This window comes from Apodemus sylvaticus, chromosome 20 (assembly GCF_947179515.1).
Source record: "Apodemus sylvaticus chromosome 20, mApoSyl1.1, whole genome shotgun sequence".
Lineage (NCBI taxonomy): Eukaryota > Metazoa > Chordata > Mammalia > Rodentia > Muridae > Apodemus > Apodemus sylvaticus.
Window position 1 is genome coordinate 31,241,246 of NC_067491.1, and position 26,632 is coordinate 31,267,877.

A 26,632-nucleotide genomic window follows, 5' to 3' on the forward strand; every position below is an offset into this window, starting at 1 on the left:
CCAATGAAATCTTTTCTTTTATAAGAATTGCCTTGGTCATGTGTCTGCACAGCAATAGAACACTGACCAAGACAGTTATATTGCCTTTTTGTTGTTCATTTGCTTTTGTAACTTGTTTTCTTATATAATTCAAGAGTTTTCCAATGGTCATTATATTTGAATCAATTATTTCTCATTTTGTAATCAACTGTAAGGAAGTAACACTAATCTGAAATACTATGTACATGCAAAGACACCTGCGTTATTTTGTTTGATGGTGAAAAACTATGAACAATCTAAGTGATTGATAGTTGGAGAATAGTTAAGCAATTTGTAATATCTCAAGTAAACACTGTATTATGGAGTCATGAAAACCATAAAAAAAATGAAATGTTATGATGTTATAGAAAGGGAAAAGCCAAGCATAACACCATAAATATCATCCAAATATAAATTTAAAGGACTCTAGAATTAATGGAAATATGGGATTTGGTTGTGATTAACTTGAAAGAATTATGACCATCCTACTTTTCTATCCTTTCCTCCTATTTTTAACATATTTCCTCTTGTGAAAATAAAAAGTAAAACCATCTTCTATTAAGGAATATCTGAATTTGGATATCTTTGAAAGCTTTGTTACTGATGCTAACAAATATTAGTCCTAGCTCTGAGTTTTCTCTAGCTCTTGAGCACAGGTCTTTATAGCATATCTGTATTTATTGTCTTTACACACGCATACAACCAAATTACCTGTGATTACTCCTTAATATGACAAGAGAGGGTCACAGAGCAGCAGCAATCTTTCTTTTCTCTACCTGGTGTTGACCTTGTCTGTTTTGAAATCCTAATTTAAACAAAAAAACAAAGATTATTTAAAAGCCCCAAATGAATCCACTCTTCTAGGAGCTTTGGGGATTCTTGAATTAACCAAAGTGTTACTGTTTTAATAAGTGGTTTCATAACATGAATGAAAATATGCAGAAACATGTTTCACAATAACTAACTGTAGAATATGAATCATGGTAGAGTAGGAGATGAGTGTATCTGTCTCATAGTTTTGTAACTCTGTCAGTCATTTACTATTCTGTTCAAGGAGAAACAGTCTCTCTGCTTACTGTAGGACTAAAAATAATTCTGTCAGTACAATTGTTGGAGGTGTTGCTGATGAAGAGAGCAAGTATCTTTGGAGAGTCTTTTGGTACACAACAGTTAATTTTCTCCAATCTGGACACCAGATAGGATCTAGTATCTCATAGATACATTCTATTATTTAGTGCTGTAGACAGGGTATAGGCTGTATGCAGGCTGAGCTGGCATTCCACCATGAAGCTGTACTGAAGCCCTTGTTTCCCTGAGACAAGGTCTTGTTGTTTATTCCCACTGGTTTGAACCCACCATCTTTCTGCTTCTGCCTCCTGAGAGCTGGGATTACAGGCATGTGCCGCCACATCTGGCATCGGGAATAAGTTTATTTCACATATTAAAACATTACCCTCCCACAGTGATTCAATTTTTTTTTTTAGAGATGGATCAGCTAGAAAACACATTTGTTATGAAACTCATACAACCTGAGTTTGATCTCTAAAACCTAGGAAGCAAAGAGGGACCTAACTTCTCGAAGATGTATATTAACTTCTACATACATGCAGTCACTCCATTTCTTTCTATGTGTCTCTCTTTGTCTCTCTCATTATCACACACACACACACACACACACACCACACACATTCAATTTAATTTTTAAAAGGAATACAAGAGTCCAGAAATAGGTTGTCTGTTTTGTTTATAGGTTTGTCTACTTTTGTCCCTCTGAATAATCTCCTGAAAGAAAGCTGCCACGAAGATCTGCACTGGAAAGAAATTCATGAGACAGAGAGAGAGAGAGAGAGAGAGAGAGAGAGAGAGAATGAAATAAGGAAATGTCCTAGGGTCCTAGGGTGTCAAAGAAAAGCCCAGGACAGGAACATGGTGAAGTCTGTAGACTCCTTCCATTCCCAAACCTATATACTTCTGGATCCCTGAGGAATTTATTTTTTGCATAGTCTGAGTTTTTAAGAAATTGACTATAAATTTGAGGTCAGATATAATGAAAGTTATCTAGATTCTACCATTTATGTCTTTCTGACTCTGATTTCTATAATATGATCCAAAGTAAAAGTAGAGAAACCAGAAGCATTCTGGGCATTCAGAGTTAATTTTCTTTAAGATTCCTATTTCCTTTACTTACCAATTCCTGGTAATTTGGATACATTCAATATACATATTGATTGAGACAATTGAATGTGGATTATATTATATTGACTCACCTAAAACAAAGATCATAAAAATTTCATATATACTTTTTTTGAAGGGTCACTTAATCACTGAGATAAAGGAAGATTCAGAAATCACAGGGCCTCTCAAGGATACCTGAGCGTTAGACCATTCTATGATCACTGTGCATTTAGCTTGAAAAGCTAAAATTTGGGGTTTTGGAGCCAGTGCTTATTTGACAGTCTAGACATCAACAAGCCTGATGTGAGAAGAAATGTAATTTGGCCTTGGAATGTTATACAAATGCAGATAAATGAAGGGTACAAACTGTAATTTGCACAATTTTCTAAATCATTCTCAGAGTTAGTCTCATGGAACATTGCATTTAGCTTTGATTTTAGTCTGCATTGGTGTTTTGATATTGCAAGTTGATTATTGATCACTCAAATCTTAAACCTTTCCTTCATTTTGTTTCCCGGTTTCTGTGTTGTTCAGAAGGATGTCTTGGGAATGGCTATAGATCCTTCCTGACAGGGCATTTCAGCCCTTTCTCCAGTCTCTGCCACCATTTTCCAATACAATTCTTCTTATGACGAACATATGCCCTATTCAAATATATTTCTTATAATTATTGGTAGGAATCTAGTTCTCAAATAAAGACATTGCAGGAACATTAAATAAAACTGAATAAACATTCCATTTATGCCTGTTAAGAGATTGATAAATTAAAAGATTTGTTTCTTACCACAATAAATGTTCATATTCTCTTTTAAAATTGTTTCACGGGCAGGCAAGATGCTCAGCAGGCAAAGAAAGTTACTTGATCCCAAGTCTGAATACCTGAATTCAATCCCTGGGACCTCTGTAGTGAAGGAGAAAACCAATTCTTGTATGTTATTGCCTAACCACCTCATTTTGTGCTTGTATCCATCCATTTATATATATATATATATATATATATATATATATATATATATATATATATATGTGTGTGTGTGTGTGTGTGTGTGTGTGTGTGTGTGTACACACAATAAATACATATATTTAAAATTAATAGAATGTCTATGAAAAACATTATCTGCTTTGGAATTATTTATGTTAATCTTTTACTTCTATCTGTATCTGGATATGATAAAATACGCGAACTCCATATCTGCCATGACAATGTCTATTTAGCAACAGGCAGAGCGTCTGATTAGGTAAGTAGATATTAGTCCAGAAGCTTGGAATACCCAGGAAACAATTCACGTATGAAATGATGCCCAAGAAGAAGGCAGGAGAGGCCCCTGGTCCTAGAAAGGATCAGTGCAACAGTGTAGGGGAATACCAGGATAGGGAAGCAGGAAGGAGTTGATTGGGGAACAGGGAGAGGGAAGAGGGCTTATGGGACTTTCAGGGAGGGGAAATCCTGGAAATGGGAAATCATTTGAAATGTAAATAAAGAATATATCAAATATAAAAATTTTTTTGCACCTAAAATATGTAGAAGCAAAGTTTCTATGGTAAGATAATACATTGAGCTGGGCAGTGGTGGCACATGACTTTAATCCTAGCACTTGGGAGGTAGAGGCAGGCAAATTTCTGAGTTTGAGGCCAGCCTGGTCTACAGAGTGAGTTCCAGGACAGCCAGGGCTACACAGAGAAATCCTGTCTCAAAAAAAAAAAAAAAAAAAAAAAAAAAAGATAATACATTGAGTTCTTCTTAGGTACCAGCAATTAGTCTAATTCTATACTATTATCGGTTCTCTATACATTCTGAAGTACAGTTTCTTCCACTTCAAAGAGGAATTGGGAGCCTTATGTATATCAAATTGCAGTGTAGGGCTGTCAAACTCCCACTTGCATGCACTAACATAAGGTATCTTAGTAGCCTGGACATGAATATACTGATTAGGTCATAAATCAAGAATGACTTTTGAAAATTTAAAAACATATAGTCATGTGCTTATGTAGTTTAGGTTAAGCTAATCCTTGAAAAACAAGCACCAAAAGTTAACAGTTCCTCAAATCCAGGCAAAAAGATAGAGATGGAAGGAGAGACAAAGAAAGACAAAGAAAGACAAAGTCAAAGGATAAAACATTTATATCTGACTCCTAACTGTTAAGGAACATAAGAAGAAAAAACAAACTTATTTCTAGAAGAGTCACTAAGTATATTACATGTGTCAGAAGAAAGACATATCCAGGAATGTAGTGATAGCTATTGTGAGACAGTTGTCATTTCAGATACTAACTGTGACAAGCGATGGAATACCTGACCCAGACAAGTTCATAGACCAGAGATAGGACTCAAATCTTACTTGAAATATGCGAGATGTTCAAAGGCCATGGGTTTCTGAGAAGACTCGATTTAGGACTCAAATAATATCACAAGACAATCAATTACCTTCCCTCCTAGCAATTTCAGGCTTACATTTGTTTTTATTTTGTCTTAAAAGAAGAGAGATCCAGTGAAATTGTTTAATGCCATGGAAGGGCAACATAAAAGAACTGACTTTTGTTGGCTCTGCTTTCCTGGCTGAGGATACTTGGCCATGAAGCAGTTACTGGATGCAGAGATAGAACACAGATGGGTTAGCCTGAAGCTGGTATTCTGGCACATGAATCAGGGAGTAGGAGATTAGCCAAAACTAAACTGGGCTCCTAAAGTCACAAGAAGAGAATGGCCCGTAGATAAAAAATAAAATGAAATAATAAACATATATGTAAGAAAGAAGTTGGTTCTTAAAGATAAATGAATGTGTTTCATTTTTCTTTAAATCTTCCAGTCAGTCAAATAGAAAAAAAAAGAAAAGTGATAGCTGTAGTAATAATGAAAAAAACTGGACACTTTGAGGAGATAGTTAAGTTTAAATTTCGGGAAAATGTAGGAAGATCTAGAGACACAGGCAGTTAGGGCTGCTTCAGTAATTTTTTCAGTAGGTTCAGTTATTTAATCTCATGGAATGATGAAAATCTATTATTACTGTAAATTCTAACAATATATCTACAAACTTTAAGTAAATATTAACAATGAGATCAAGCTATGGAGAAGGTCACATCTTTAGAACCTATCTACTATGATTTGAGGAAAGCAAGCAATAAAGAAACTCATTCATGTTTTCCCTGTGTACCTTGACATGGACTGTCAACCATGTTTGAAAAAACAGCAAGTCGTATGCATTTGGAAGATTCATCCAAGAATTCAAATGAAGAGAAAGCCGAGGCAAGAAGAGTAAGAGATCACTTAAGTGAGGTTGAAGCAGAAGAGGAAGAGGAAGCCTTTACCAAAGGAAAGGAGAACATATGGATCTCCTCAGGAAAGTGAATTAGAAGAGACAGGTATGAATAGATGAGTCTATTATGAGAAAATCAAGGAAGAGATGGGAGAGAGGAGTGAAGGAGGGGACAGGGAGAGACAGCTAAGATTAAGGGCCATTTGAGGTGTAATATGATAATCTAATACAAGAGAATCTCCCTAAAATATATGCATATATGAAAAAGATCTAAAGAAATCACCAAATAATGGGGAAGACAGATCCCAAATAGGACAACTTGTGACCAAATGAAGCTTCCACTATAGGGAATTGGTTAGATCTAGTTGCGTTGACAGAAGGGTGCCATGAGAACTTCCAAGCAACCCGGGCTGTTGCCAAGACTGTAGGTTGCCCTGCACAAACTGAGAGCAAGGCCCCATTTCTGAAACAACATCTACACAACTCATTGAGCAGGGAGAAGATGTGCCAGTCCCTACACAGAGCCTTCATTCTCACTTGCTATTTATCTTTGCTGTAGAAAAGTACTCTGCACATGACGAAAGTAGAAACATCAACACCAACTCAGCCACAATCCCTTTTTTAAAAAAAATTATTAGTTATTTTTTATTTACATTTCAAATGCTATTCCCCTTCCATTTTTCCCTTCCACAAACCCCCTATTATACCCCTCCTTACCCTACATCTGTGTGAGGGTGCTCCCACACACAGCCACCCACTCCTGCCTCACCACCCTAGCATTCACCTACACTGGGACATTGAGTCTTCATAGACCAATCCTCTCCTCCCACTGATGCGTGACAAGGCAATCATCTGCTACATATGCAGCTGGAGCCGTGTATTCTCCTTGGTTGATGGCTTAGTCCCTGGGAGCTCTGGCAGGGCTGGTTGGTTGATATTGTTGTTCTTCCTATGGGGTTGCAAAGCCCTTCGGCTTCTTCAGTCCGTCCCCCAAGTCCTTGTGCTCAGTCTGATGGTTGCCTGAAAGCATCTGCATCTGTATCAGTAAGGCTCTGGTAGAGCCTCTCAGGAGACAACTGTATCATGTGCCTGTCAGCAAGCACTTCTTGGCATAAAAAATAGTGACTAGGTTTGGTGGTTGTATATGGGATGAATCTCCAGGTGGGGCAGTCTCTGCTCCACTCTTTGTCCCTGTATTTCCTTTTGACAAGAGCAATTCTGGGTTAAAATTTTTGAGAAGGGTGGGTGGCTCCATCCCTCAACCTGGGGCCTGCCTAGATATGGCCTCTTCAGGTTCTCTCTCCCTTTTGTTGAGCATTTCAGCTAATGTAATCCCCATTGGGTCCTGGTATCCTCTTGCTTTCCTGGCATCTGGGACTTTCTGTTCTCCAACCCTCATTGTTACACATCTCTGTTCAATTTCCTGACTCTCTCTGTACAGCTCCCCTGTCTCTTCTCACACCTGATCCTGCCCCCCTTTTTTCCTCTCCCCCTTCTTTTCCTCCTCCAAAGTCCCTCCCATATTCAACCTCTCATGACTTTTTTGTTCCCCCTTCTAAATAGGGCTGAAGCATCCACACTTTGGTCTTCCTTCTTGAACTTTATATGGTCTGTGAGTTATATTGTGGATATTCCCAGCTTTTTTCCTAATATCCACTTATCAGTGAGTGCATACCATGTGTGTTCTTTTGTGAGTGGGTTACCTCACTCAGGAAGATATTTTCTAGTTCCATTCATTTGCCTTTGAATTTCATAAAGTCATTGTTTTTGATAACTGAATAGTGGTCCATTACGCAAATGTACCACATTTTCTGTATCCATTCCTCTGTTGAGAGACATCTGGGTTCTTTCCAGCTTCTGGCTATTATAAATAGGGCTGCTATGAACATAGAGAAGGATGTGTTAGAGCATCTTCTGGGTATTTTACCAGGAGTGGAATAGCTGGGTACTCAGCTAGTACTATGTCAAATTTGCTGAGAAGCTGCCACACTCATTTCCAGAGTGGTTGTACTAGCTTGCAATCCCACCAGCAATTGAAAAGGGTTCCTCTTTCTCCACATCCTTACTAGCATCTGCTGTCACCTGAGTGTCTGATCTTAGCCATTCTGACTGGTGTGAAGTTCAGCCACAAACCCTTTGATCTACATTGGTATCCTGCTGCCATGTTATGCTAGTGCAATGGTGCCGCAGAGCGTGGGGTAGTAATGAACCAATATCTGATTTAAGGCCCATCCATGAGATGGAACTCATTCCCCATACTAGTTATGTGACCAAAACCTAAGACTAAATAGCCCAGGGGTCTATGGTAAAAACAAATACTACTGGTCTTAACAACAAAACAAAACAAAGAAACAACTAAAATAGCTAAAATGACTCCTAATGATATTGTGCTGTACTCATAGGTCAGTAGCTTGCTCAGCTTCCTCCTGCAGCAGATAAGAACAAATACAGAGACCCACAGATACACATTGCATAGACAGTGAGAGACCTTGGAACATTCAGCCTGAAAGGGATGTCTTCATCAAATCCTTCTCCTCAGCAAAGGACCCTGGGACACAGGAGGAAGAAAGAGTTTATGAGCCAGCGCAGATGGAAGACACCAAGAAAACGTGGCTTTCTAAATAAATTGCATGAATACACATATGAACTCAGAGATTGAGGCAGCATGCACAGGGCCTGCATGAGTCTGTACCAGATAGAATCTGAGAGGTAAAGGACATCTGCATCCCCAAACTCTTAATCTAGAAACAGTCTCCAATTGGGCAACCACTTGCAAATTAAAATTTAGTTTTCTCCTAAGGAGTCTTACTAGGGAAATAAGCTAATATTAAGGGTAGGCTGCCTGTCCAGTAGTAAATGGTCAACATAAAATAAATTCAGTGACATCTTTGGAGGTTCCTTGTCTCTTCCTGTCATGTAAGAGCTTTTCTTTAAAATTTTATCTTACATGTAAATATATAAACCTTTCATTTTATTCTACAGGTCATTTGCATATTCCAGTTATTCCAGCTGAGTGTCCTGATGGGATTCCTGAGATTATGAATGAGTTGAGTCTCTATATATCTTGATGTGTTCCATGTGCCTTTTCTTTATTTTATTATTATTCCCTAGAAGATTATTATATTCCTCAGAAGGTGTAGAGGGAGGAAAAGGAAAAACTGAACTCTGGATATATTATGTGAGAAAAAAAAGCTATTTTCAGTAAAAGAAGAAGAAAACTAAAGTCCCTTGAAGAATTAACATGGTGTAATTAAGCAAAGTGTTGGATAATGTGGACACTAGAAGAAAGAATGATAGCCTCAGATGTTGGAATGTGTAACCTGGGGTTTAAGGATACAGAAGTGTTGCAGGTCACTTTTCTGTTGAAAACACAGAAGGTAGCAGAGCCTTAAGGTGGAAGATGGGAGCAGCTCCACAGATGAAGTGGGTCAGTGTGGTAGTTTGAATAAACATGCCCCCTGGAGCCCCAAAGGGAGTGGCACCATTAGGAAGTGTGGTTTTATTGGAAGAAGTGCATCCCAAGGGGGCAGACTTTGATTGCTAAAATGCTCAAGCCAGCCTTGTGTAATGTTCTCTTCCTGTTTCCTATGGATACAGACTTAGAACTCACAGTTCCTTCTCCAGCACCATGTTTACCTTTGTACCTCCATGTTTCCCATCACAAAGATAATGTATCAAACTACTCTGAACTGTAAGCTAGCCCCATTAAATGATTTTCCTTCATAAGAGTTGCTGTGGTCACAGTGTCTCTCTCTTCACAGTAATGAAACCCAAACTAAAACAGTCAGTGGATGGATTTCACACACATTTGGCATGAGGTAGTGAGTGTCAAGTAACCATTTCATTAGCAACTTGGAGAAGCATCATCTCAGTGGGTCCATTGGCGTGACAGTTTTGTTTGTGCTGCTATAACAAAATACTCCAGACTGCACAATGTATTGTTAATAGAAATTTATTTCTAAAAGGCTATTTTTTTTCCACTGGATGGTCAATTCTATTCCATTGATCTACTTGCCTGTCACTGTAACAATACCATGTAGTTTTTAACACAAATGCTCTGTAGTACTGCTTGAGGTCGGGGATATTGATTCCCCCAGAAGTTCTTTTACTGTTGAGAATAGTTTTAGCTATCCTGGGTTTTTTGTTATTCCAGATGAATTTGAGAATTGCTCTAAGTCTATGAGTTGGGATTTTGATGAGAATTGCATTGAATCTGTAGATTGCTTTTGGGAAGATGGCCATTTTTGCTATATTAATCCCGCCAATTCCAGAGCATGGACGATTTTTCCATCTTTTGAGGTCTTCTTTGATTTCTTTCCTCAAAGACTTGAAGTTCCTGTCATACAGATCTTTCACTTGTTTGTTAGAGTCACACCAAGATACTTTATATTTTTGTGGCTATTGTGAAGAGTGTTATTTCCCTAATTTCTTTCTCAGCCTGTTTATCCTTTGAGTATAGGAAGGCTACTGATTTGCTTGAGTTAATTTTATACCCAGCCACATGGCTGAAGTTGTTTATCAGCTGTAGGAGTTCTCTGCTGGAGTTTTTTGGGTCACATAATTATATTATCATATCATCTGCAAATAGTAATAGTATGACTTCTTCCTTTCCAATTTGTAACCCTTTGACCTCCTTTTGGTGTCTAATTGTTCTGTCTAGAACTTCAAGTACTATATTGAATAAATATGGAGGAAGGGGGCATCCTTGTCTAGTTCCTGATTTTAGTGGTATTGCTTCAAGTTTCTCTAACTGGAGGTCAGCATGCAAAAGAATGCAAATTGATCCATTCTTATCTCCTTGTACTAAGCTCAAGTCTAAGTGGATCAAGAACCTCCACATAAAACCAGACACACTGAAACTAATAGAAATAAGTTGGTGAAGCCCCTTGAGGACATGGGCACAGGGGAAAATTTCCTCAACAGAACACCAATAATTTGTGCTCTAAGGCCAAGAATTGACAAATGGGACCTCATAAAACTACAAAGTTTCTGTAAGGCAAAGGACATTGTCAAAAGGACAAAATGGCAACCAACAAATTAGGAAAAGATCTTTACCAACACCACATCCAACAGAGGGCTTATGTCCAAGATATACAAAGAACTCAAGAAGGTAGACTCCAGACAGCCAAATATCCCCCTTAAAAATGGGGTACAGAGTTAAACAACAAATTTTTACCAGAGGAATATTGAATGGCTGAGAAGCACCCAAAGAAATGTTCAACATCCTTAGTCATCAGGGAAATGCACATCAAAACAATCCTGAGATTTCACCTCACACCAGTCAGAATGGCTAAGATCGAAAACTCAGGAGAAAACAGGTGCTGGCAAGGATGTGGAGAAAGAGGAACACTCCTTCACTGCTGGTGGGGTTGCAAGCTGGTACTACCACTCTGAAAATCAGTCTGGCAGTTCCTCAGAAAACTGGAAATGATATGTCTGGAGGACCCTGGTATACCACTCCTGGGAATATATCCAGAGGATTCCCCAGCATATAATAAGGATACATGTTCCACTATGTTCATAGCAGCCCTATTTATAATAGCCAGAAGCTGGAAAAAACTCAGATTCCCTCAGTGGAGGAATGGATATAGAAAATGTGTTATATATACACAATGGAGTACTATTCAGCCATTAGAACAATGAATTCATGAAATTCTTAGACAAATGAATGGAACTGGAGAGCATCATCCTAAGTGAGGTAACCCAGTCTCAAAAGAACACTCATGGTATGCACTCACTGATAAACGGATATTAGCCTAGAAGCTTGGAATACCCATGCCACAATTCACATATCAAATGACTCCCAAGAAGGAAGGAGAGGCCCCTGGTTCTGGAAAGGCTCAGTGCAGCAGTGTAGGAGAATACCAGGACAGGGATTTGGGAAGGGGTAGATGGGGAAGAGGGGGAGGGAAGAGGGTTTATGGGACTTTTGGGATGGGGAATCCAGGAAAGGGAAAATCATATCAAATGTAAATAAAGAATATATTGAGTTAAGAAAAGGAAAATGAAAAAAAAGAAGAAATTTATCTCTAGAGGTAAAAGAGTAAAAAAAAATCTATGACCAAGCGGGTAGCAGACTTAGTACTAAGATACTGGATAAGGACAGTGTCCCTTCCAAGGCAGAGCCCTGAATACTGTGTTCTCACATAGAGGTGGAAAGTCAAAGACTGGATGCTATATGAAGTTCTTTACCTATTAAGGCCTTAATTGCATTAGAAAGTAACGACTAGTAATGACTAGTAATGACTAGTGATGACTCAATCAACTTCTAAAGCAAATCTCCACCCTTTCTTAGCATATTATATTAAATGTTAAGTTTCAACATGGATTTGGGAGAGGACATAAGCATGTAAGCCGTAGCAGAGATAATAATACTAAAAGTCTTCATTATAGACCTTATAGACTTCTCTGTTCTTTAAGGAGAGGTTCTTACAGGAAGTACACCTAGTATTCCCCTACACTGCTGCACTGAGCCTTTCCAGGACCAGGGACCTCTCCTTCCTTCTTTTTGGGCATCATTTCATATGTGAATTGGGTCTTGGGTATTCCATGCTTCTAGGCTAATATCTGTTTATCAGTGAGTGCATACCATGAGTGTTCTTTTGAGTCTGGGTCACATTTAGAAAAGTGAAAGTTTGGGAATGAGATTTTCACCCTCTACCAGTTATGATGGTATGGAAAAACAATCTCATCATAATAAGATACTTGGGCATTTGAATTTTGCTAAAACCATTTAATTTAGAGATTGTATTGTCTCTCTACTCTCATTATAGTTTCTTGAAATATTCTAGATGTCAAGATTTTATCTTCTCTTGGGGCACACATTCAAACTATGTCAAACAGCAAAGACGCAGGTCTAGTTTTCTGAACATTAGTTCACTCTGTATAAGTAAAGAGAATGAAGGTCTCTTCATCCAAACACAATTCATGCTGGAAAAAGAAACTCTTAAGCATGAGTCCTTCACCTTTTGTGTCCAAACAGAATCCATTCAAAGGAAGGGTAGTCTGCCACATTCATAGCATAGGTACAACATAAGTCAATCTACACTGAATGTGGACTTTCTTTGTAAAATTCTTTATCAAATAGAAAAGAATTTATAGACACAATGCACCAGAGCTCTTGCTATCAAGAGTTTAAATCCTTTATTCTATTTGCAGTGTTGATTATACTAAAGTTTTATTCAATAAATTTTATATGATTTTTTTTTCTGACACAGTTTTCAAAAGGGTTACTGAATGGAGTCTTTCTAATGGCCACTTTATCATCTAACTAAGGTATACATAAAGGCCTGTGGAGAGCAAAATGGCACAATCAAGGCCACCGTTTTCAAATAAGCACTGCCAAGCAAATGGAATCTTAGGGCTCCCAACCAAGCTTTCCTCTCCACCACTGTCTTTATGCTTCTGTTTCGACTCCTGTAATTTTTATTAAGATGCCCACCATCATTGTTTTGTGTAATCTGTTATGAAAAAAGGGGAAAGTCATTTTGGTCAGTTTATTTATTTATTTATCTTTAAACTATTAATTCATCCCATAAATGTTGATTAAACATCTTATATGTACATTATGTGTATGGTTTGAATTTATACAAAAAAAAGGAAAAAAGGATTTTTCTGCTTGCAGAGAGTAAAAATGATCAAACCCTGTTAGATAAAATCCAAAATGCCTGTGCAGTGTGGTGTTTGGGAACTTAAGGAAATGTGTACACACAGCGATAGTAGATATCAGACTCTTGCCATAGAGCTCAGAAATGAGTTCCTGAAAAAAATAAGAAAGAAGATGTCTCAGGGTCCAAAGGGAACAGTGGGAAATTACAGTAATGCAGGAGTCTATTTTTTTGCACATAAAGAACTCTAAACAAAAATCCAGAGATGAAGGCATGGAAGAACAATGTGTGCTGGGGGCTTTTCATTTCACAATAGTACAAGTCCTTCCTAAGAAGAACCAGAAATTGGTAAGGAGGTTTAAGAAGAACTGCATCACATGTTAATTTTTAACATTTATTGATTGCATTATAAAAAATCAAATGATTAAAATAATAATGGAAGGTGAGAGCCCTTTAGTGTGCCTGGCTTCTGCTCAGTATATAGAGGCAGCATAGATGTGGAGGGTTGAGTCTTGAAGAGTGATGAAAAGAAATGAATTCACTGGGGAAAATCCCATTAAAGGGGAGAATTGAAAATATCTGTGGTGGTCAGTAGACGAAGAAATGGTTGAGAAACAATTTAGAGTTAACATTCAGGCTCCAACTTACACAGCTTTCACTAGGCCACCCCTAAAAACCTCAGAATGTGAATGATCTTCTGAGAGGAGGACAACAAATTTGGCTTTTTAACAGGCTGAGATTATGGAACAGGTAGAACATTTAAGATGAGGGCTGGGCTCTTCTAGTCATAAAGAAGCATACAGCTTTCTTAAAGAAAGTAACTGTAAGGGATCCAAGTCTACAGTGTCAACTAGTTTTTAAACTTCCATCACTCATCTTAAGTTGATTCTCCTTGATGAGTGCAAGCCAGTAGTTTAAACTTTTTCATCCTTCTTGAAACTTTCAATGCATCCTTTAATATGGGGCTTAATAACAGTGTAAGCATAGTTTCAGTTGGTGTGATTCCAATGACCGAGATTATGGAGTTAAAAATATATCCCTGCATGCCTTTTACACATCAGCTCTCCCACAAGCACCACTAAAATAGAACAGAACACTGCAGACCTCGGTCAGCCTTCTAACAATACCAGAGAGCCATACAGAAATATTGTCACACTCAGAACTTCAGTGTCTAAGTTTTACTTCTTGAGAATTTCATTAAATAAGATAGATAACTATTAGGAGAATATATATATATATATATATATATATATACATACATACATATATATACATATATATATACATATATACATATACACATATATACATATATACACACAGAGAAAACACACACACACACACACACATATGGTTTGTGTGTGTATATAGTGGCATAGTGGGTATATATATATATATATATATATATATATATGTGTGTGTGTGTGTGGTTTGCATGTATATATGTGCATGTATAATGGGTATATATATATATATATATGTGTGTGTGTGTGTAATGGGTATACATGTACACATATATGTGTATATACGAGCATGTATACAATATTAATAGTCTTTTTTCATTTTGTTTACCTCCACAAAGCTTTAACCATAATAGGCTCCATTGACTGCATTGTCATGATGAAACTGGTAAAGGAAGAGCCCATCACCAGTTAAAGGGTAGTTTTCTTCAATCCCTGGGATCCAACAGGTCTCTCCATACCTTGCTTTAGTCCACTTTTCCTGTTAGGTCTTTTTATTACTAAGTGTTTGACAATACATACTAGTTTTAAACACTAAAGTTGATTCATCATTTCATACTAGTTTGAATGTTGCCCTACTTATGTGAAGAGCCTGCCCCAGCTGGAGGTCAATCTGTATCCTCTGCCATGCACACAAAGGTATGCTATTGCCAGTGTTGACCCAGGTTTCTAAGGCTGTTGAATAACCCTCTTGGTGAACTCATCAATACACATGGAATCAAAGAGCAAAACGGGAACAGACCAAATAATCTGAGTCATAAAATCAGACAATCAATCTCATGAAAAGGATTTAACTCAAATCCTGGAACAAAGACTGTACCATGGATAAATTCAATTGAAGGTAATGCTTTGTAGGTCTTGAATTTTTTAAATGTATCCATTCCATAGTTTAAAACAAAGGACATTTGAGAATCTTTCATGTTTGGGCAGTTATTTAGATTAAAGCTACCATAAGTGAAAAGCATAGCTTATGGCAAATGCCATTGAATTTGACATATTCCTGGTTTCTTTAGACTCTTTTAACCCATTTCAGTGCTGTATTAACCTGATATTCAAAAATGCAGCAGAGAAAAAGTATCACAGATAAGGTATTATGATGTCTTTTAACAAAGCAATTGAGCCACATCAGTTGAAGGGAGACAGCTGTGGATGCGTACATGCTTAATAAATTACCCTCCCTCCCTACTATTTATAAGATCTCTCTGACATCAGTCCCATTGTGTCTGTTATTTGCACCTGTTATGAGGTTTTATGTAGCAATCATATATCATTTACATGGAGTCAAGAGCCACTGCATTGTAATCACTTCTAAAAGTTGCAGTCTTTTGAACTTAAGAAAGAAAATGCTTTCTTATGTCACAATTAAATAGATGACACTACATTTAGAACTATTAACTAGAAGATATGCACAACTTCAAAATCTTTTCTAATTTGGTATACTTAGATTGGTGATACTTAATTAACCCTACTTATTACTGTAGCTAACCATGATTTAGGATGCTTCTGCTCAGACTGAAAAATGTCAATCACAATTTACTTTTCTTCATGGTTATCTTTTGTTTTTTCAGGAAAGGCAGATACATCTGCTCTGTTTCCTGTTATATCAGGTATAGTGGTTTAAATTTGAAATTTACCCCATACCTTCATGTGGTAGAACTTTTGGGTTCTAGCTGGTGGCAGTGATTGATGGAATGGGATCTTTACGACATAAGACCTAGCTGGTGGATACAGGACTCTTGTGGTAAGCCTTGAAGGCAATTGCACAGGCCTGATTCCAATATCATTCTTTCAGATCCACCAATATGTGAAGAAACCATACCATAGACTCTACTACCATAGATGGAGCTGCCCCAGTCTCCACACTTTACTCAACTATGATAGATTGACACCCCGAAATCACCAACCAAAATGAATACTACCTTCTCGAAGTGGCTAGCATTCTATTGGATTAGTGAGAAAAGTAACAAAATATAAAAAGCATTCATCCATTTTGCAGGTCAAAGAGCAGTAAAGTTTTCTGGACAATGTGGTAAGTTTTAATGCAACCATAGATAAGTATGTTCTCTTTCTTGAGTTTTTATTTACTTTTGGCTAATGGTTATTGGCAATGTAGAATGGTTCCCCAGAACTCCATAATCTGTTCCTACACTTAAATTGTACACAGTTATCAAACAAAAATAAGAGGGAGAAAATCACAATTGAAATTACCCAACTGATAACACAGAAGAATTTCAAATCTTTTAAAAATTATTTTTATTAGATATATTATTTACATTTCAAATGATTTCCCCTGTCCTGGTCCCTCCCCCCAAAGTACCATAAGCCATCTCCCCTTCCCTGTTCCCCAAACAGTCCCCTCCTGCTTCCCTGTCCTGGTATCCTCCTATACTGCTGCATCGAGCCTTTCCAGGACTAGGGGCCTCTCCTCCTTTTGATGCCCAACAAGACCATCCTCTGTTGCCTATATGTCTGGAGCCAAGGGTAACCATGTGTATTATCTGGTTGATGTTTTTGTCTCTGAGAGCTCTGGGAGTACTGGGAAGCTCATATTCTTGTTCCTCCTATGGCACTGCAAACCCTTTCAGCTCCTTGGGTCCTTTCTCTAGCTCCCCCATTAGGGACCCTGTGCTTAGTTCAATGGCTGGCTGAGAGTGTCCCCCTCTGTATTTGTCATGCACTAGCAGAGCCTCCCATGTGACAGCTATATCTGGCTCCAGTCAGCAAGTACTTGTGGGCATCAATAATAGTATCTGGGTTTTGTACTGTATATGGGATGGATCACTAGGTTGAGAATTTCAAATCTTACAATCACTTGACTCTCCTGGGAACACACTTGCACAGAGCAAAGAATTGACTTCATCAGAGTCTTAGAGTAAGAACTGAGGTGGTCTGAGGATGTACTCTCAGACATGAAAGCTCAAATTCTATGTATTTATAGACTGCCTTGCCCATTTGTGTATATCTATAACAAATGGAAGTAAGGGCACTTGTGGATGTATGAGATTTCCTCAATGGAATGAATTCCTCTTAGGTGCTTTCAACCCTTCAACCAAAGGGTTATGGAGGCACACACATTTCTTAGATCTTCTTGTAGAGAGTTCTTGATACCAACTAGATATTCCCATATAAGACTTTAGTCTAGAGTTGTATACTATGAAGGAAGAAGGAAGCTGTTGCTACGGTTCTTTACAAGACCAGATTGTGTTTGTAGTGGCTGGTTCTGAACCAAACAGGTCCAGTTTTCAAATCTGTAGATAGCATGCTGACTTTATTTTCCTAATGATATGAGGTTAGCTTTTCCAATTGAAAAAGGAAGACTAACCCTCAATAACCAGGGACACTCACTGGTTAAGGGCGATTGTGTCAAGGCCAAGAAACAAGTTGTTTTTAAAATGTTCTTGATTCATTATTATACCTCAATGTTTATCATTTTAAAATATTTTATATCTATCTAGCCATTTGAAGAAAGAAATAGGGAACTTGGGATGAACTATTGAGGACCATACACATTGGTAGCACTACAATTTAAACTTCACATTGATGCATCAGTTACATCTGTGCTGTGCTGGTCGATCTACACTCAGTACCATGCATGGTCTACACAGAGTAAGACTGGGTTTGTATTAGTGGTACCAGTTCCTCCAGTCTGCTTACTATTGTTACTATTTTAAAATGGAAAGTAGCACATTCCAAGAAACCCTTGTTTGTGGACAAATTGTCATGGTGCCTATCTTACCTCACTAGTCTGTCTTTTTATAAGCTGTGGTGGTTTGAATAAAAATGGTCCCCATAGTCTCATAGGCAGTGGTACTATTAGGAGGTGTGGCCTTGTTGGAATGGGTGTGGCCTTATTGGAAGGGGTGTGGCCTTGTTGGAAGGGGTGTGGCCTTGTTGGAGGAAGTGTGTGACTTAGGGTAGGCCTTGAGGTTTCAGATGCCCAAGCCAGACCCAGTGTGTCACATTCTCTTCCTGCTGTCTGACAATCTAGATGGAGACCTCTCAGTTATCTTTCCAGCACCATGTCTGCCTGTGTGCTCCCATGCTTTCCACAATAATGATAATTGACTGAACCACTGAATTGTAAGACAAGCCCAATCAAATGTTTACATTTAGAAGAGTTGCCCTGGTCATGGTGGCTTTTTATACCAATAAAAACCCTAGCTAAGACATTAGCCTCCTTTGCTTTCCCTTCTATACCAACATTTATGGATTGGGACTCTATCCCAGTTGGGATTTCCCTAGCCACTAGTCTTTTCTTAGAGCAAACACTTGTGACCTTTGTCTCTTAATGAGTCCTTGGGCAGTGATCTGTTCATTTAACTACTAACTTCATTGGGACACACACACACACACACACACACCATTAAATACCCTACAAAGTATAAGTACTATTGATATTATGACCAACAGTGCTAACTGATTTAGAAGCTTCTTATTAATATCAAAGTTTTTAAAAATAAACTATGTGCTTGCTAATCAACCTCCTAAAAGCCTGTGATTCCTATGAATTATTTTTTACCTTCAGTAACCTTTATGATCAAGAGTTTGGCAGATAAACACAAAGAGTAGAGGATACATGCTAATATCCTTTCAAATGGTTGAGATTGTTTCTGCATCCTGAAGTTTTGTAGGTTATTTTTTTTATTCCCTTGACTATAAATGACAAGACGAAAATGACCCAAATATCTTCTTTCTTCAGTTCAAGGTCAAAACTTACTCTCTGCTTCACAAAGGAAGGTTAAAATGAAAACTGGAAAATTATTTGGATTATTTACTTACTTACTGACTACTCTGATCACCAGGAAAGGAGAATATTCCTGGCGTTGATAATTTGAAATGTGTATTTTCATGTAACTTTACTTCCCATTATTCTTCAGTCTTCCCATGTCTTAACTGAGTAACCTCAATGACCCAAATGATGAGGATACTCCTCATTTTTTGCTGTCCTTTGTGTATCATGTTGAGACACTATCTTCTCCTTTAGTGTTTTCTGGCACTCAGTCCTCAACTAAGAAAATGACTGCCAAGAGTACCACTACTGCGGAAGGTGTGATCATTCCCACAACTGTGAGTTGTACTCTTCCATCAGCAAACCGTGTTGACAAGCAGACGTGTTAGACCAGTAGACATCCTCAATTGCCATGAAGGAGCACTTTGCAATAATTGTCTCCTTGAAGTCTTCATCACATCTCCATTAGTTACCACTGTTTCTGTTTCACGGGTGAAGAGAATAAGGCATGAGATAATAAATAACTCTTAAATTATGAAGGAAGTAAATGACAGGTACTGATGTGAACTTGGATCTTAAGTTTAAAAAACTCAAACTCATATACTTCAAAACTTTCTACTGTTTCTTCCAGGAACAGCTCTTCTAATTTTAATCTACACTGTTCTAACATGTGTTTTGGTATCATTCACATAAGAAGTGATAGCACGTTATGCAATATTATTGTTTTACCAAGCAGCATGAATATATTTTCAGTCACTGAACCAGGAAGAGATAATTTCCTGGTTTCTGCATGAATGACAATCACATAGTTAAGGCTTAGTAAGTACATTGCATTGACCTGCTTACTGAGTCAAAGAAATCAAATTATTTTCAGCATTACATTTGAGTTCAAAAGATACAAAAAATGGCTTGAAGTGCATGAGAGGACAATAACCTACCATTATTAAATTTTGTGGAATTAGCAAGACTAAGAGTTGAGATAATAAAATTGTAGACTAAACTTTCATAAATGCTATGGCTTTGAAAGCACATGGCAATAATATGTTAGAGAGAAATAATCCTTTGAATGATAAATTAGGATCGCCTTCTTATGGGTGATCCGTTGAGATTACCCATTACCTTTATTCAACTTATGCAGAGAAATATTAAATGCCAACTTTCTTTGAATTTGCATGCCTGATTTTGAAGCATGAAGCTCTTGTCAGCACCTTTATAACCTTGCTCCTTCCCTTGAATGCTTAGCTAATTGGCCATTTCCCTGGTGTACTTCCTTCAAATGGCAAACCCTGGTATAGTCACATTCAGATAAATGACACCATAGGCCTTAGCAAACAAGTCAATTAATGTTTTTCCTCCCTACTATTGCTATGCTTCATGGTGGCATTTAAGTACTTGAGCGTCTTTCTATACATTGTATGAAATTACTTAACTTATTGGGGAAAAGTAATTACTTAACTCAAAAGGCTGTGGATCTGACAATCCAGATAGGGAAACCAGGGAGTAAGAATAGTAAAATGTAATAGGAGGAGTGATTGCAAAGCAGTGTGGGAACTGAACAAAGAGACTCTATGCTTTGCAAAGGGATCTGTGTGGGAAAAATATTCTGACTCTTGACAAAATATATTGGCTCCAAAATATGAAAAGTAAACTACAAAGTTAACATAAGTAAGTATCTGTCTACAGAAAATGCCATTTTCCATATAGCATAGTAGTCAAGTTCATGCTGATTGCATAATTCTGCAATGGACTTAAACTCTGGTTCTGTTATTTACTAGTTAGGGGGATTATTCCTGAAAGGTGACCTATGACTAGTACATAGGTAGGAAACAATTTGATTGTTCCTGTCTAGTAAGGACCCAAAGGGAGCAACTATTGGTCAGCTTCATGTGATGTGAGTGTATTTTAATGCTAGGTACATTGCAGGGTGGGACCAAAACATATAGGTATGACCAGGACCTTGATGCTCTTAGATTGTTTCTGGCACTAGTCAACTTGTATGCCTTCAGTAGAAAAAAGCTAAAGTGTGTGTTCTGGAAAGAACTGGAAGGTCAAAAGCTTCAATTGCATCTTCATTTGCTACCATTCACCGGTTTGCAACATGTATGACTGCTTGGTCCCAGGTCAGAGGAGAGAAGTTGGGGATAGGGCATTGGATAAACTTGCTTTTTTTTTTTTTTTTTTTTTTTTTTTTTAACCATTGGGACAAACTGCATTTGCAACAGGAGTTTGGACTTATTTCTAGCTTACTTTAAAACAAGCAAACAAACAAAAAACAAAACAAAAATAACAACAAATACAAAACTTCATCCAAGGACACTTTTTACTTAGGCCTTTGCCTCACTAATTTGTTTCCTTGCATCCCTTCTGAGAATGTAAATTAAAAACATTTTCTTCTTTCTTACAAAAAACAAAAAACAAAAAAGACAGTTAATTAACTTTAACTTTTAAAATGCCCAAATGTAATTGCTTTTATTTCATAACACCAACTGGCAAACTTATAAGATTAAGATACTTCAAGACAAACAAGTTTACACCCTTATTAGCGATACCCAAATTACTGTAAAATTTTGATTTTATTTTCTTTCCAGTGCAGAAAAGGTATCAAATCACATTATGTCATTAAACATTAAATGATTCTTAATACATAAAAATATGTTTCAAAATGTACCTTAGGCCAGAAAAGGTGTTTAATTATTGAAGATGCTTGCCGCAAAAGCTGACAACCTGAGTTTGATCCCTGGTTGCGACCCACATGAGAGAAGATTTGAATTGACTCCTGAAAAATTTTGACTAACTTTCATATGCACAGTGTAGCATGTACATACACATGGTGTATAAAAATAAATAAATAAATAAATAAATAAATAATCTGTGTATTCATTATCTTTAATTATACAGTAAAATCCTAGCTTCTAAAAGTGAATTACATAAAGTTATATTGTTATCATTCAGAGATATTTAGTATTTGGAGGTGTTACTTCTATGTATATATATGCTCTCTGTTCATAATGAAAACTCAAGAATTTTCTGTATGACTTCCTGGTAAGAGAGTTCCATATTTAGAACCTGAATATTATGATAGCATGACAGTAAGATGCTCATATTTTTACATATGTAAACAACCCTATGGCATGAGAGTCTTAGCAATGTCAAAAGATTATTCAGCATTGAAATATGAAGATAACATATAAATATATATGTATGATTATTATCATATGAAGATTACGCTGAAGTCTAGGAAATAAAGGGAAAAATAGTCACAATGAGACTTTACCTTTGACATTTTGAGATGACGTCTTGCTTTGTTGCTCACGGTAGCCCTGAACTTACTATGATGCCCCATTCCTAGGGCAATCTTCCCTCCTCAGCTTCCTGAGCAGTAGAATTATATGTGTGCACTTTCATGTAATCCTACAAAGATATTTAAATTATTAGTTAATAAAATGTATTACTTTTTAACATTTCACAATGCTTTCCAGATTTTATTTTTTTCCTCTTTTTTAAAATTGGGTATTTTTTTCCATCCACTCTTCTGTTGAGGGATACGTGGGTTCTTTCCAGCATCTGGCAATTATAAATAGGGCTGCTATGAACATAGTAGAACATGTATCCTTATTACATGGTGGGGAGTCTTCTGGGTATATGCCCAGGAGTGGTATAGCAGGATCTTCTGGAAGTGAGGTGCCCAGTTTTTGGAGGAACCGCCAGACTGATTTCCAGAGTGGTTGTACCAATTTGCAACCCCACCAGCAGTGGAGGAGTGTTCCTCTTTCTCCACACCCTCTCCAACACCTGCTGTCTCCTGAATTTTTAATCTTAGCCATTCTGACTGGTGTAAGATGAAATCTTAGTGTTGTTTTGATTTGCATTTCCCTAATGACTAATGAAGTTGAACATTTTTTAAGATGCTTCTCCGCCATCCGAAGTTCTTCAGGTGGTATATATACACAATGGAGTACTATTCAGCCATTAGAAACAATGAATTCATGAAATTCTTAGGCAAATGGATGGAGCTAGAGAATATCATACTAAGTGAGGTAATCCAGACTCAAAAGGTGAATCATGGTATGCACTCCCTAATAAGTGGATATTAACCTAGAAAACTGGAATACCCAAAACATAATCCACACATCAAATGAGGTACAAGAAGAAAGGAGGAGTGGCCCCTGGTTCTGGAAAGACTCAGTGAAACAGTATTCAGCAAAACCAGAACGGGGAAGTGGGAAGGGGTGGGTGGGAGGACAGGGGAAGAGAAGGGGGCTTACGGGACTTTCGGGGAGTGGGGGGGCTAGAAAAGTGTAAATCATTTGAAATGTAAATAAATTATATCGAATAAAAAAAAGAAAAGGAAAAAAATTGGGTATTTTTTTATTTACATTTCTTATTTTTCCTTTTTTAATTTTCTATATTCTTTGTTTACATTCCAAATGATTTCCCCTTTCCCAGTTACCCCCTCCCCATATGTCCCATAAGTCTTCTTCTCTCCACCCATTCTCCAATCATCTCCCTCCCTTTTCTCTGACCTGGTACTCCCCTACAATGCTAGATCATGCCTTTCCAGGATCAGGGCCCTCTCCTTACTTCTTCATGGGAGTCATTTGTTATGCTAATTGTGCCTTGGGTATCCAGAGCTTCTGGGCTAATTAATATCCACTTAACAGAGATTGCATTCCATGTGTATTCTTTTGTGATTGGGTTACCTCGCTTAGGATGATATCTTCCAGTTCCAACCATTTGCCTAACAATTTCATGAATTTATTGTTTTTAATTGCTGAGTAGTATTCCATTGCATAAATATACCACATTTTCTGTACCCATTCCTTCACTGAGGGACATCTGGGTTCTGTCCAGTTTCTGGCTATTATAAATAAGGCTGCTATGAACATAGTAGAGCATGTGTCCTTATTGCATGCTGGGGAATCCTCGGGGTACATGCCCAGGAAAGGTATAGCAGGGTCCTCCAGAAGTGTCATATCCAGTTTTCTGAGGAACTGCCAGACTCATTTCCATAGTGGTTGTACCATCTTACAATCCCAACAGCAGTGGAGGAGTGTTCCTCTTTCTCCACATCCTTGCAAACACATGCTGTCTCCTGAATTTTTAACCTTAGGCACTCTGACTGGTTTTAGGTGAAATCTCAGGGTTGTTTTGATTTGCATTTCCCTAATGACTAATGATGTTGAGCATTTCTTAAGGTGCTTCTGAGCCATTCGAATTTCTTCAGGTGAACATTCTTTGTTTAGATCTGTACCCCATTTTTAATAGAGTTATTTGGTTCCTTGGGGTCTAACTTCTTGAGTTCTTTGTATAAGTTGGATATTAGGCCTCTATTGGATGTAAGGTTGGTGAAGATCTTTTCCCAATTTGTTGGTTGCTGTTTTGTTCTTTTTTTTATTATTATTTGATATATTTTTTATTTACATTTCAAATGATTTCCCCTTTTCTGGCCCCCCATTCCCCGAAAGTCACATAAGCCCCCTTCCTTCCCCCTGTTCTCCCACCCACCTCTTCCCACTTCCCTGTTCTGGTTTTGCCATATACTGCTACACTGAGTCTTTCCAGAACCAGGGGCCGCCACTCCATTCTTCTTGTACCTCATTTGATGTGTGGATTATCTTTTGAGTATTCCAGTTTTCCAGGCTAATATCCACTTATGAGTAAGTGCATACCAAGATTGATCTTTTGAGACTGGGTTACCTCACTTAGTATGATGTTCTCCAGCTCCATCCATTTGCCTAAGAATTTCATGAATTCATTGTTCCTAATGGCTGAATAGTACTCCATTGTGTATATATACCACATTTTTTGCATCCATTCTTCTGTTGAGGGATACCTGGGTTCTTTCCAGCTTCTGGCTATTATAAATAGGGCTGCTATAAACATAGTGGAGCATATATCCTTATTACATGCTGGGGAATCCTCTGGGTATATGCCCAGGAGTGGTATAGCAGGATCTTTCGGAAGGGACGTGCCTAGTTTTCTGAGGAACCGCCAGACTGATTTCCAGAGTGGTTGCACCATTTTGCAACCCCATCAGCAGTGGAGGAGTGTTCCTTTTTCTCCATATCCTTGCCAACACCTGCTGTCTCCTGAGTTTTTAATCTTAGCCATTCTGACTGGTGTAAGGTGAAATATCAGGGTTTTTTTGATTTGCATTTCCCTGATGACTAATGAAGTTGAGCATTTTTTTAAGATGTTTCTCTGCCATCTGAAGTTCTTCAGGTGAGAATTCTTTGTTTAACTCTGTACCCCATTTTTAATAGGGTTATTTGGTTTTCTGGGGTCTAACTTCTTGAGTTCTTTGTATATATTGGATATTAGCCCTCTATCTGACGTAGGGTTGTTGAAGATCTTTCACCAATTTGTTGGTTGCCGATTTGTCCTTTTGATGGTGTCCTTTGCTTTATAGAATCTTTGTAATTTTATTTGGTCCCATTTGTCAATTCTTGATCTTAGAGCATAAGATATTGGTGTTCTGTTCAGGAAATTTCCCCCTGTACCGATGTCCTCAAGGGTCTTCCCCAGTTTCTTTTCTATTAGCTTCAGAGTGTCTGACTTTATGTGGAGGTCCTTGATCCATTTGGAGTTGAGCTTAGTACAAGGAGACAAGGATGGATCAATTCGCATTCTTCTGCATGCTGACCTCCAGTTGAACCAGCACCATTTGTTGAAAAGGCTATCTTTTTTCCATTGGATGTTTTCAGACCCTTTGTCGAGGATCAAGTGGCCATATGTGTGTAGGTTCGTTTCTGGATCTTCAATCCTGTTCCTCTGTTTTGTTCTTTTGACAGTGTCCATTGCCTTACAGAAACTTTGAAATTTTATGAGGTCCCATTTGTCAATTATTGATCTTAGAGCATAAGCTATTTGTGTTCTGTCAGAACCTTTTCCCCTGTGCCCATGTCCTCAAGGGGTTTCCTCAGTTTCTTTTCTATTAGTTTCATCGTGTCTGGTTTTACATGGAGGTCCTTGATCCACTTGGAGTTGAGCTTAGTACAAGGAGATAAGTATGGGTCAATTTGCATTCTTCTGCATGCTGCCCTCCAGTTGTTTGACCTCCAGCACCATTTGTTGAAAAGGCTATCTTTTTCTCACTGGATGTGTTCAGCTCCTTTGTTGAGGATCAAGTGCCCGTAGGTGTGTGGATTCATTTCTGGGTCTTCAATTCTATTCCATTAGTCCATTTGCCTGTCACTGTGTCAATATCATGAAGTTTTTTTTGTTGTTGTTATTGTTTTTGGGTTTTTTTGTTTGTTTGTTTTTTGTTTTTTGTTTTTTTTAAGCACTATTTCTCTGTAGTATTGCTTGAGGTCTGTGATATTGATTCCCCCAGAAGTTCTTTTACTGTTGAGAATAGTTTTAGCTATCCTGGGTTTTTTGTTGTTCCAGATGAATTTGAGAATTGCTTTCTCTAACACTTGTGAAGAACTGAGTTGGGCTTTTGATGGGGATTGTGTTGAATCTGTAGATTGCTATTGGCAAGATTGGCATTTTTACTAGATTAATCCTCCAATCCAGGAGCATGGATGATTTTTCCATTTTCTGAGGTCTTCTTCGATTTCCTTCTTTAGAGACCTGAAGTTCTTCTTGTACAGATTTTTATTTGTT